Genomic DNA, 8,816 nt, shown 5'->3' on the forward strand with positions numbered 1-8,816 from the left:
TAAAATATAATAAAAAAAGAAACTAATCACAAAATAAAAAAAACATTATGTACAAGAAAAAGTAAATTAAATTTAAGTAACAATACAATAAATACACGATCGCTCTTATATAAAATGTTTATATTCTGCAGGACTACTACCAGCAAAAGCTTGCTTGTGTGGAAGGTGAGGTGTAGTAAGAGAGCCGGTAAGAAAAAAAGACAGTTATTTCACCCCAATTTTGGATTACTTTAATGAAAACAATTTATTATTACTAGTCAAAATCGATGAGTCTCTCAAGTAGAGGTAGAGAGAATAAAGAATGGCGGCTGTTTCAAAACGTTAAAAAGTTTTCATTCGGAGCTCTATATCTTTAAAACTACCAATAACACTCAATAGAACATTTAAGTTCAATACTTTTCGAGATAGATCTTTTTAAAAAGCGACATTATATAAAAATGTACTGAAAGGTTAGTAGTAAAAGATTTTATTTTGAAATATCTCAAAAACCAATTGTCGTACAAATAGTAATAAATCTCAAATTAAAGCTTGTTTGATGTGTACTATTAGTAGTATCTTCATAGGAGTAGTATTTTTCATGATATTTGCTAAAATATATTGATTTATAGTTATTCGGGCTATAAGTTTGAATTATGAAAAATATTTCTCATAGTGCAAGAGCCGGGAAGAAAACGAAAAGCAGTTATTTCAACCCAATTTTTTATTACTTTAATGAAAACTATGTATAATTACAAGTCAAAACTGATGAGTCTGCCAAGTAGAGGTAGGAGGAATAAAAAATGACGGCTGTTTCAAAATCTTAATTTTTCATTCCAAGCTCTATATCTTAAAAACTACCAACACTAAAAAGTTTAAAAGAACTTTATTTAGAGGAGAGTAAATTTTCTTAAATAAGAGCCATAATAAAGCTATTTACGTACAATAATTCTTGAGGTATAGCTTTTTAAAAATCAACCTTTCTTAAAAATCTATCTAGTTAATTTATTTTGAGAAATCTATATCTCAGGAACTATGTGACTTATAGATGTCTATTGGCACTCAAATTAAAACTAGTTTAACGTACTATAAAGTAGTTTATGACTTTTACCTTTAGTAGGAATTGTATTTTCCTAATATTTCCTAAAATAAATTTATTTATAGTTGTTCCGACAATAATTTTGAGTTTTGAAAAACTTTACATCAGAAACCATAGGACGTACAGACATCTACTAGAACTAAAATTAAAGCTAGAAAAATTTACTATAAAATAGTTCATGACGTTTATCTTTTTAGGAGTAGTACTTTTTATGATATTTAACACAATAAATTCACAAAATGTTATTTCCTATTTGTTGGGATAAATATTTAATTTTTGAAAAATATATCTCTGGAATATAAATTTTGCCCTTGAAAATTTGTCTGAATAATTATAAATCAATTCATTTAAGCAAATATCATGAAAACTACTAGACCTACGAAGATAAATGTCACAAACTACTTTATAGTCCATTAAACTAGCTTTAATGTGAGTGCTAACATACATCTGTACGTCGAATGCTTTCTGAGATATAGATTTCTCAAATAAATTCAGTTATTTACTACTGATCTTTCAGTATATTTTTTTATATGTTTCTTTTAAAACCTATATCTCGAATACTATTGAACGTAAACATCTCTGTTAGGGCTCATATTTTAACAAACCACTATACTTTAAATGACCTTCACTTAGGTTTTCTATTGCTGTTGGTAGTTTTAAAGATATAGAGGCTCTTAAAGAAAATATTTTTTTTAACATTTTGATACAGCCGTTATTTTTTATTCCTCTACCTGTACCTGGCAAACTCATCAATTTCGACTAGTAATAATACATAGTTTACATTAAATTAATTTTTATTTAATGGGGTTATCGAAATGCCTTTTTTCTCCTCTTGGGGTCTTGTACTAGTAGGGGTCCAACAGATCCCAGCACTTGTCTCCTAGCCGCGTCAATGGTATGAGGGCCAGTTAAATGAAGTTAGTTACCTAATAAGGTTAATAATGGTATTACTGACGTGGTATTTATGATTTTTAAATTAGTGCTAATTTAGGTATATTTATAAATGTTTAATTTTTTTTTCTTTTTCAGGTAATTCTTTTGGTTTTTGGTTCACAAAATCAGTAAGTTATTACATTTTAATTAATTTTTCACTTTCGAAGAAATTTGGATATAGAAAAAAAATTATCATTATTTAAATTTCTATCGGGAAATACGGGTCTTTGCAATAGTGGAATTTTACGCATTACTGTGAGACTGGATATTACTGCAACTAAACAATATATATAAATATAATTTCTACGCATAAAAGTAAGCTCTCTTCTTAAATCCTGGCGGTTTTCCTGGTGAATCTTTTTCCTCTTCGGTCTATTAGGTTGAATGAAATGAAATCCTCAAAGCATCGGAAGTTTTCCTCATTCACTGCTCGAGGAAACTCTTTCTCAGTAAGGACGAAAATTCCAGCAGTTCTCATCATCCAGAATACCACATGTCCATGCCAAGTCTAAATATCTTAGCTCTAAATCCACCATGTCTTTTGAGGAATCGTAAAACCCAATAGTTCGGGAGGTATCCATATCGTCAGCAGCCGCGACTGTGCTGAAGGAAAGTATTTTCTTAGGGTGCTCACTTCCAACGTCTCCATCTACTGTAGACTCCGTTCCACAATTATTTCCTCCCGAATCATCTGCTTCTATTTGAGGTGTTTTCCATCAATCCTCATTAAACAATTATCCAAAAATTTTGTCCTGCCTTCTCTCTTGAAAACAAACCTGGTTACTTCTTTTAACATGAGGAGGTCGAGAGATCCCATCCATACTACGACCTTTACTTTGTGGGAACTCCCCCTGTACGCTCTGTTGCCGTTATTTCAGATCGTCCAAATAAGGTGTTATTGTAGACTTATATCTTTATATATCAGCCAATGGTACCTCTGTCTCTGATCTAATCATATTGCCGTGGATGGCTTACTTGATCAAAAACATGCCATAAACTAGTCATCATGAGGTTCTCCAGGAATCACTGTTAGGAGAGTTGTAATTATAAGTTGGTTAACCCTGTCGTTCTGCATGTAGGAGAATCTCGAATCCACGATCTTCCTCGGTTTTATAAATTATTTTTTATCCGAACTATTGTATAAGGATTATAGAAGACGCTCTTCAAAAAACGGAATTATGTTCCTCATAATCGCATCTTTAATATGAAGACGTCATGTTAACTATCATGTTTTGGATCCCTTGGCAATATTGCTTCGATGAATATATTGGGCATGTCTTCCTAAGTAGTTGTCTGAACAGCTTGTTATTTTATGTTAGCAATCGTCAAATCGTCAAGAGTAAAACATGTTTTTGTTATAAATACTACTTTTCTTAAATAGAGTCAAAGGATACGTAATAGGTAGCTCTCTTGTTTAGTTTTTTTTTTCACTGCCATAATATTAACATAAGTGTTTGTCACAAGAATGCTGATTGAGTATTCATTTTTTCGCTCGTTTATTCGAAAGAAGATAACAGCTACTTCCATAAAAGTAGTCTTTGAATTTTATCTCTTTTCCATTTTATGTACTTAAATATCTCAACTACTAAAGCAGAGATTGTCAGCAGAGGTTGTTGCACACTACCAGTTTTAGAAGATGATAGAATCTTATGATTCTACGATTCTAAAAATTTAAAAAAAAATCATACAAAAACAAAGAGAGCTATCAATAGACATGAGACTACCGTGTTTGACAAACATTTCAGAAGTTTCGGATTTATTGTTTACTATCAGTCTGGGGTTCAGTATCGAGATAAACAGTTTATTCTTTCTACAGATGTCAAACATATCCCTGCATTACTTCAATAGTGGAACATCTGATAAAAAAAGAATGTTCAAATTTATTTTTGAATTAGGCGTATTTCAATGGTAGTACCAAAAAACTGTTCCAGAGCTACTAAGGTTCTTAAAAATAAACATAATCCATGGAACACTGACATGGACCAGGTAAAATTGAAGATAAAAATAACTTTTATTTTCAAATGTGTCACTATACTAGTAAGGATATGTGGTTCAGCGTTGTACATCTATATCAATTGTTTTTTCAGAAATTTAAAAAAAAAAGAAGCTGAATGTATAAATAAAACAAATTTATTAATCAAAAGTACATAGGTGGTTAGGGCTTAAACCTCAACCTCGAATTCTTACTTTTACTATTAAAAAAACTATTTTTGAATATGTATTGTATATTATATATTGCGCATCCATTTATGTGTAGATTAAAGTGAAAGTGATAAGAAATGTTTTGAAAATTCTGAATTAGTCCAGAAAAATATATGAAGGCCACAACTGTTAAAAAAAACAATAACTGTAGGGACACTACTTGAATCGAGAGGCACGCCGTTGCTTACTCCATCAGAACTCAGTACACCCCTTAAATTAGAAATATTAGAAAAATGGCAGGCCAAGTGGGATGAAAGCTCTCCGGGGTAAATTAAAAGAAATAAAACGACATGTAAAACCATGGTCGACATCCTACCACAACAGCCGCAGGGAGGAGGTTGCTCTGGCCCGCTTGAGAATAGGTCATACTCTCCTCACGCACTCTCACCTGATCAGAAAACTACCACCTCCAACGTGCAAATATTGTCAGTCCATCCCAGTCTATATAAACTTCTTAATCTTTAATTAAAACATATTACTTACCTCCAAAATCGTATTTATTGACATGCATTTACTATTCAGCTATTTTTATTTCACAATTTCTCTTCACCGAACCACACATCAATATTGAATTGGTTCCCCAGTTCATTTCAAAGGGGTCTAAGAATTTATTCATTTAATTCTCGTAAAAATAAGATTCATGGATTTACACCATTCTGACTTTAACCCCTTCATATATCTTAGGAGCCAGGAAAAGTTGGACAAGACAGAAATAGGTCAAATTAGGTTTTGTTTTACAAGTAGGAGAATATTTCAAAATCGACACAAAAAAAAAATTTTTTTAGAGACGTAACCGAAAAGGGTTTAATTTTGAATGGAAAATACCGGTGCTTGGGTGTGCAGATGATTTGGTAATGACAAAGAAACTATAGAGCTAAATACAACCACGCTAATAAACTCTGGTAAGGAACTAGGCCTTGAAATAAATATGGATAATGCAAAATACATCCAGTAGAAACGCGAGCAATTTCGGTTATATAGATATAGGAGGAAATACGTGTGAACAGGTAGATAGGTTTAAGTATTTAGGTTCTACAGTAACTAGAAAAAACGAAATTGACGAGAAAATAAAAGCCAGGTTGAAGGCGGGAAATGCTTTTATTTTTCAATTTCGAAACTGCTTAGCTCGCGCCTTCTATCTAAACACTTAAAAATTAGAATTTACAAAATTATTTTCCATTTCGCTGTTCTTTATGAATGTGAGACCCTCTTACACTAAGGGATGAACAGCGTCTTAAGGTTTTCGAAAATAAAGTGTTACGCAAAATATTCGGACCGAAAAAGGATGATTTAACGGGAAATTTTAGAAGATTACACAAAGCTAAATTAAGGGACCTACACCCGGAAATATAATTCTAGTTATAGCATCACGGCGTATAAGATGGGCGTGTAAAGTTGTAGGGCTTAGTAACGAGCGGATCCCTAAAATGTTAATAAACACTGAACCAACTTGTAATCGACCGAGGAGTAGAACGAAACATAGATGGGTGGATTGCGTTAAAACAGATTTAGTGGAATTGGATTTGGAGGGGAATCTGGAAGGATATATGCGGAGAGCGTTTGGTGGTATCGGCATCGAACTTTCGGGTTCGTTAAACCTTTATTATTATTATTTTTAGAGACGTAATTGAAGTATAGCCGGAATTTCAAAATGTTCAACAGTCTCAAAAACACATAAAGTTTTATGGTCTGTTATTACCATTTTTTTACTAGATTTTCCTTCATGTAACTACAAAACCTACTTTCTTTTCATTCCTTTTCTTCTGAGTGTACCGTTTTTTTTTTTCATTGTTAATCTACGTCTTGAATAATTTAATTTAAATAACAGTAGTATTATGCGCCCTAATAATTATAAATCTGTTATTTGGACATTCAAGTGTTCCTTTTGTGTTCATTTTTTTTGGAATACATTGTTACATAGGTGCTTCTCCCATATATAGGCATTTTCTGTCTAATACTTACTCGCTGAATTAATTTTTACAACATATTATGTCGTATATTACTATGGATAAGCAAAATGTACATGTATTTGGGGATCTTTACCAGTATGTTATGTTATGTTATCCCAAGTTGCTTTTTCTTCTAGTAAGATTCATATATCGTAGGTAACTTCAGAGGGAGAAAATGTAGAGACCTCTCTTCTTTTGGCTTAATGTCTCCGACTCTATAGTGAACAAAAAATATAGAACTGTAATTGTTGCTATACTCCTATAAGTTTTGTTCTTTGAATCAATCAGATGATTTAGCTCACAGCATTTTGATTTTGCCGACTTTCATATCACTCGGAGATAAATATTTTGATGTTATATAATTCATAGACAGTTTTCTTTTCTCCTTTATGTCTTTTTGTATTTTCTATGTATCTTAATTTTTAGTTATTAATATTTTAAATAGCATTATTTTATTATGTTTGTGTATTTAAAACTTACACAATGTTTTCTTTTTTCGTTGTTAGTTTTATTTTATTTATTTATTTTCTTTCTTAAATATTCTTTACTTAAATATTATTTGACATTTTACTCACTAGGCCAATCCGCTCTAGTCTATAAAAGAGGTAAATAAAAAATAAATTTACTAGTATTAAACACTGTTCCCAGTTCGGTATCGTAATTTTTTGTTTTTATTTATTTCTATTATATTTGCTTTGTTTTTTCATTCAACAGACTAGTGGTATGAAAATAATACGTCTAGATTTTGCAAGATGGCATTTATACCAATTTCCAATCCTTTTAAGATAAGGAAAGGAAATAAAATACCTTTCTTATCAACGACTTCTTACACTTGTCCCAGAATTATTTTTATACATTTGATACACATTGAAATCCCTCCTTACCCTTGTATGTCCATTCCTGTTCATAGTTTAACAATGTAGTCCCCTTCTCTACCGTTTCCCACCGATATCGTTGTTTTGATTTACAGTCAGTATTGATCAGTAACCTTTGAGCCATATTACCAAAAGCAACTTGTGGTATATACGTTCGTATTCCTCATTCTTTTATTACTAAACACCATGTTGTAGGTATACTTAACAAATATGTTATAATTTCATCTTTTCTATTGGCTGACCTTTTTATATTAATGGCTGATTTTTTTTTTTTGTTTTTTTCCAAGCCGAACTATTCAGGCCATCGGTAAAGGAAGGAAATCAATGGCAAAGAAAGTTTGTACAAAACTTAACTGATCCAAGGTTTGGGATACGAAGAAGGCTGAGTTATAGTATATTATATATTTAATCATAAAATTTGTGAAAATATGTTGCAATTATAGTATAATTTTTCTAGATATGAAAGAAAAAGAAACATGATTGTACTACATAGAACTTTTTTATTGATCATATGTTGGTATTCCTTATTCATTTATTTCATTAATTTACTGGTTCATTCATAACGAGAAAATTAAAAAAAATACGTAATCTGATGAAAAATGCTTGTGAAGATCCTAAGAAATGATTTTGGTGAAGAAGCCCTTTTTTTAATGAAATTCGAACGTTCAAAATGTTCAGATTTTTAAGAATCACCAGCATATACTTTTATATGTTCTAAAATTGAATAATTATTACTAACACATTATTTAACAACGATAAACATATTTTTTGCTAACTGGCAGTAGGCCTCTGCTTAAAGACACAAACTGACAGGATGGACTGACACTATCAGACTGGCTGTCCAGTGATAAGGCCTTCGTTTCTGCTCCTGGTCCGCTCTATCCATGCGAGGTACAGCCATCTTCGGCATCTACAAATAAATATAATTAACTCAACTTCAGAAAATTAATTTGCTGATAAATCATCTCAGTCAAAATCAAAATTAATTTATATATTTCTTCTTCAAAATAATTACTTTGTGTCTATTCCATTCGGTAACTTATTTTCGATAATTGGAATCTATGAGAAAAACATTTTAGCTGTTACAAATCAGAAGTTTAAGATAAGTTATGTTTTTACAAGCTCAAGAAATTTGATTTATATAACTTTAATAAGAAATAATATTTTATTATACTATTAATATACGCACGTAAAATGAAGCATAAGTAAGTTTCTTAAGTAAAATTACACAACTTCTAAAAATGCTATATTTCGACTTTTGTCCCATAATTATATTTAAGTGATGAATAAATACTTTCTATATATATTTTTTTAAGAGGGGAAGGCTTTGTAATTTAACAATCTATTTTAAAAATTACTATCCCTCTATCACAGCCATTCTATATCTATAAAATTGTATTTTTTTTTTCACATTTTATCTCGCTAATACCTTAAAGGACTTTGTTGGAACTTTTGTTACCCATCATTGAAGGAAAAAACAAATTATGTTCCAAGGTAACTGCTCTTGAAAATTGTAGAAGCTATCGGATTAAGAAAAAAAATTAAATACATATTTTTTCCTAATGCCGATCTAAAACCGCTTGCTCATGTAAACACTAATAGCGTGCTATGTACTGCCTTGAGATTTAATCGGAATGTCAGGATAATTGGTGAAGGCAATTATCTAAAAATAAGTTAATTAATTAATTATAAAGGGTGTTTTTTTAAGCCCGATAGAACTTGAAATTGTAAAAAATAACACAAAAAATTAAATTGTAATCAAAATTTTTTTTTATTCGAAAG

The sequence above is a fragment of the Halyomorpha halys genome, unplaced genomic scaffold (assembly GCF_000696795.3).
Source record: "Halyomorpha halys isolate HHAL.00 unplaced genomic scaffold, Hhal_1.1 Scaffold138.1, whole genome shotgun sequence".
NCBI classification, from domain to species: Eukaryota; Metazoa; Arthropoda; class Insecta; order Hemiptera; family Pentatomidae; genus Halyomorpha; species Halyomorpha halys.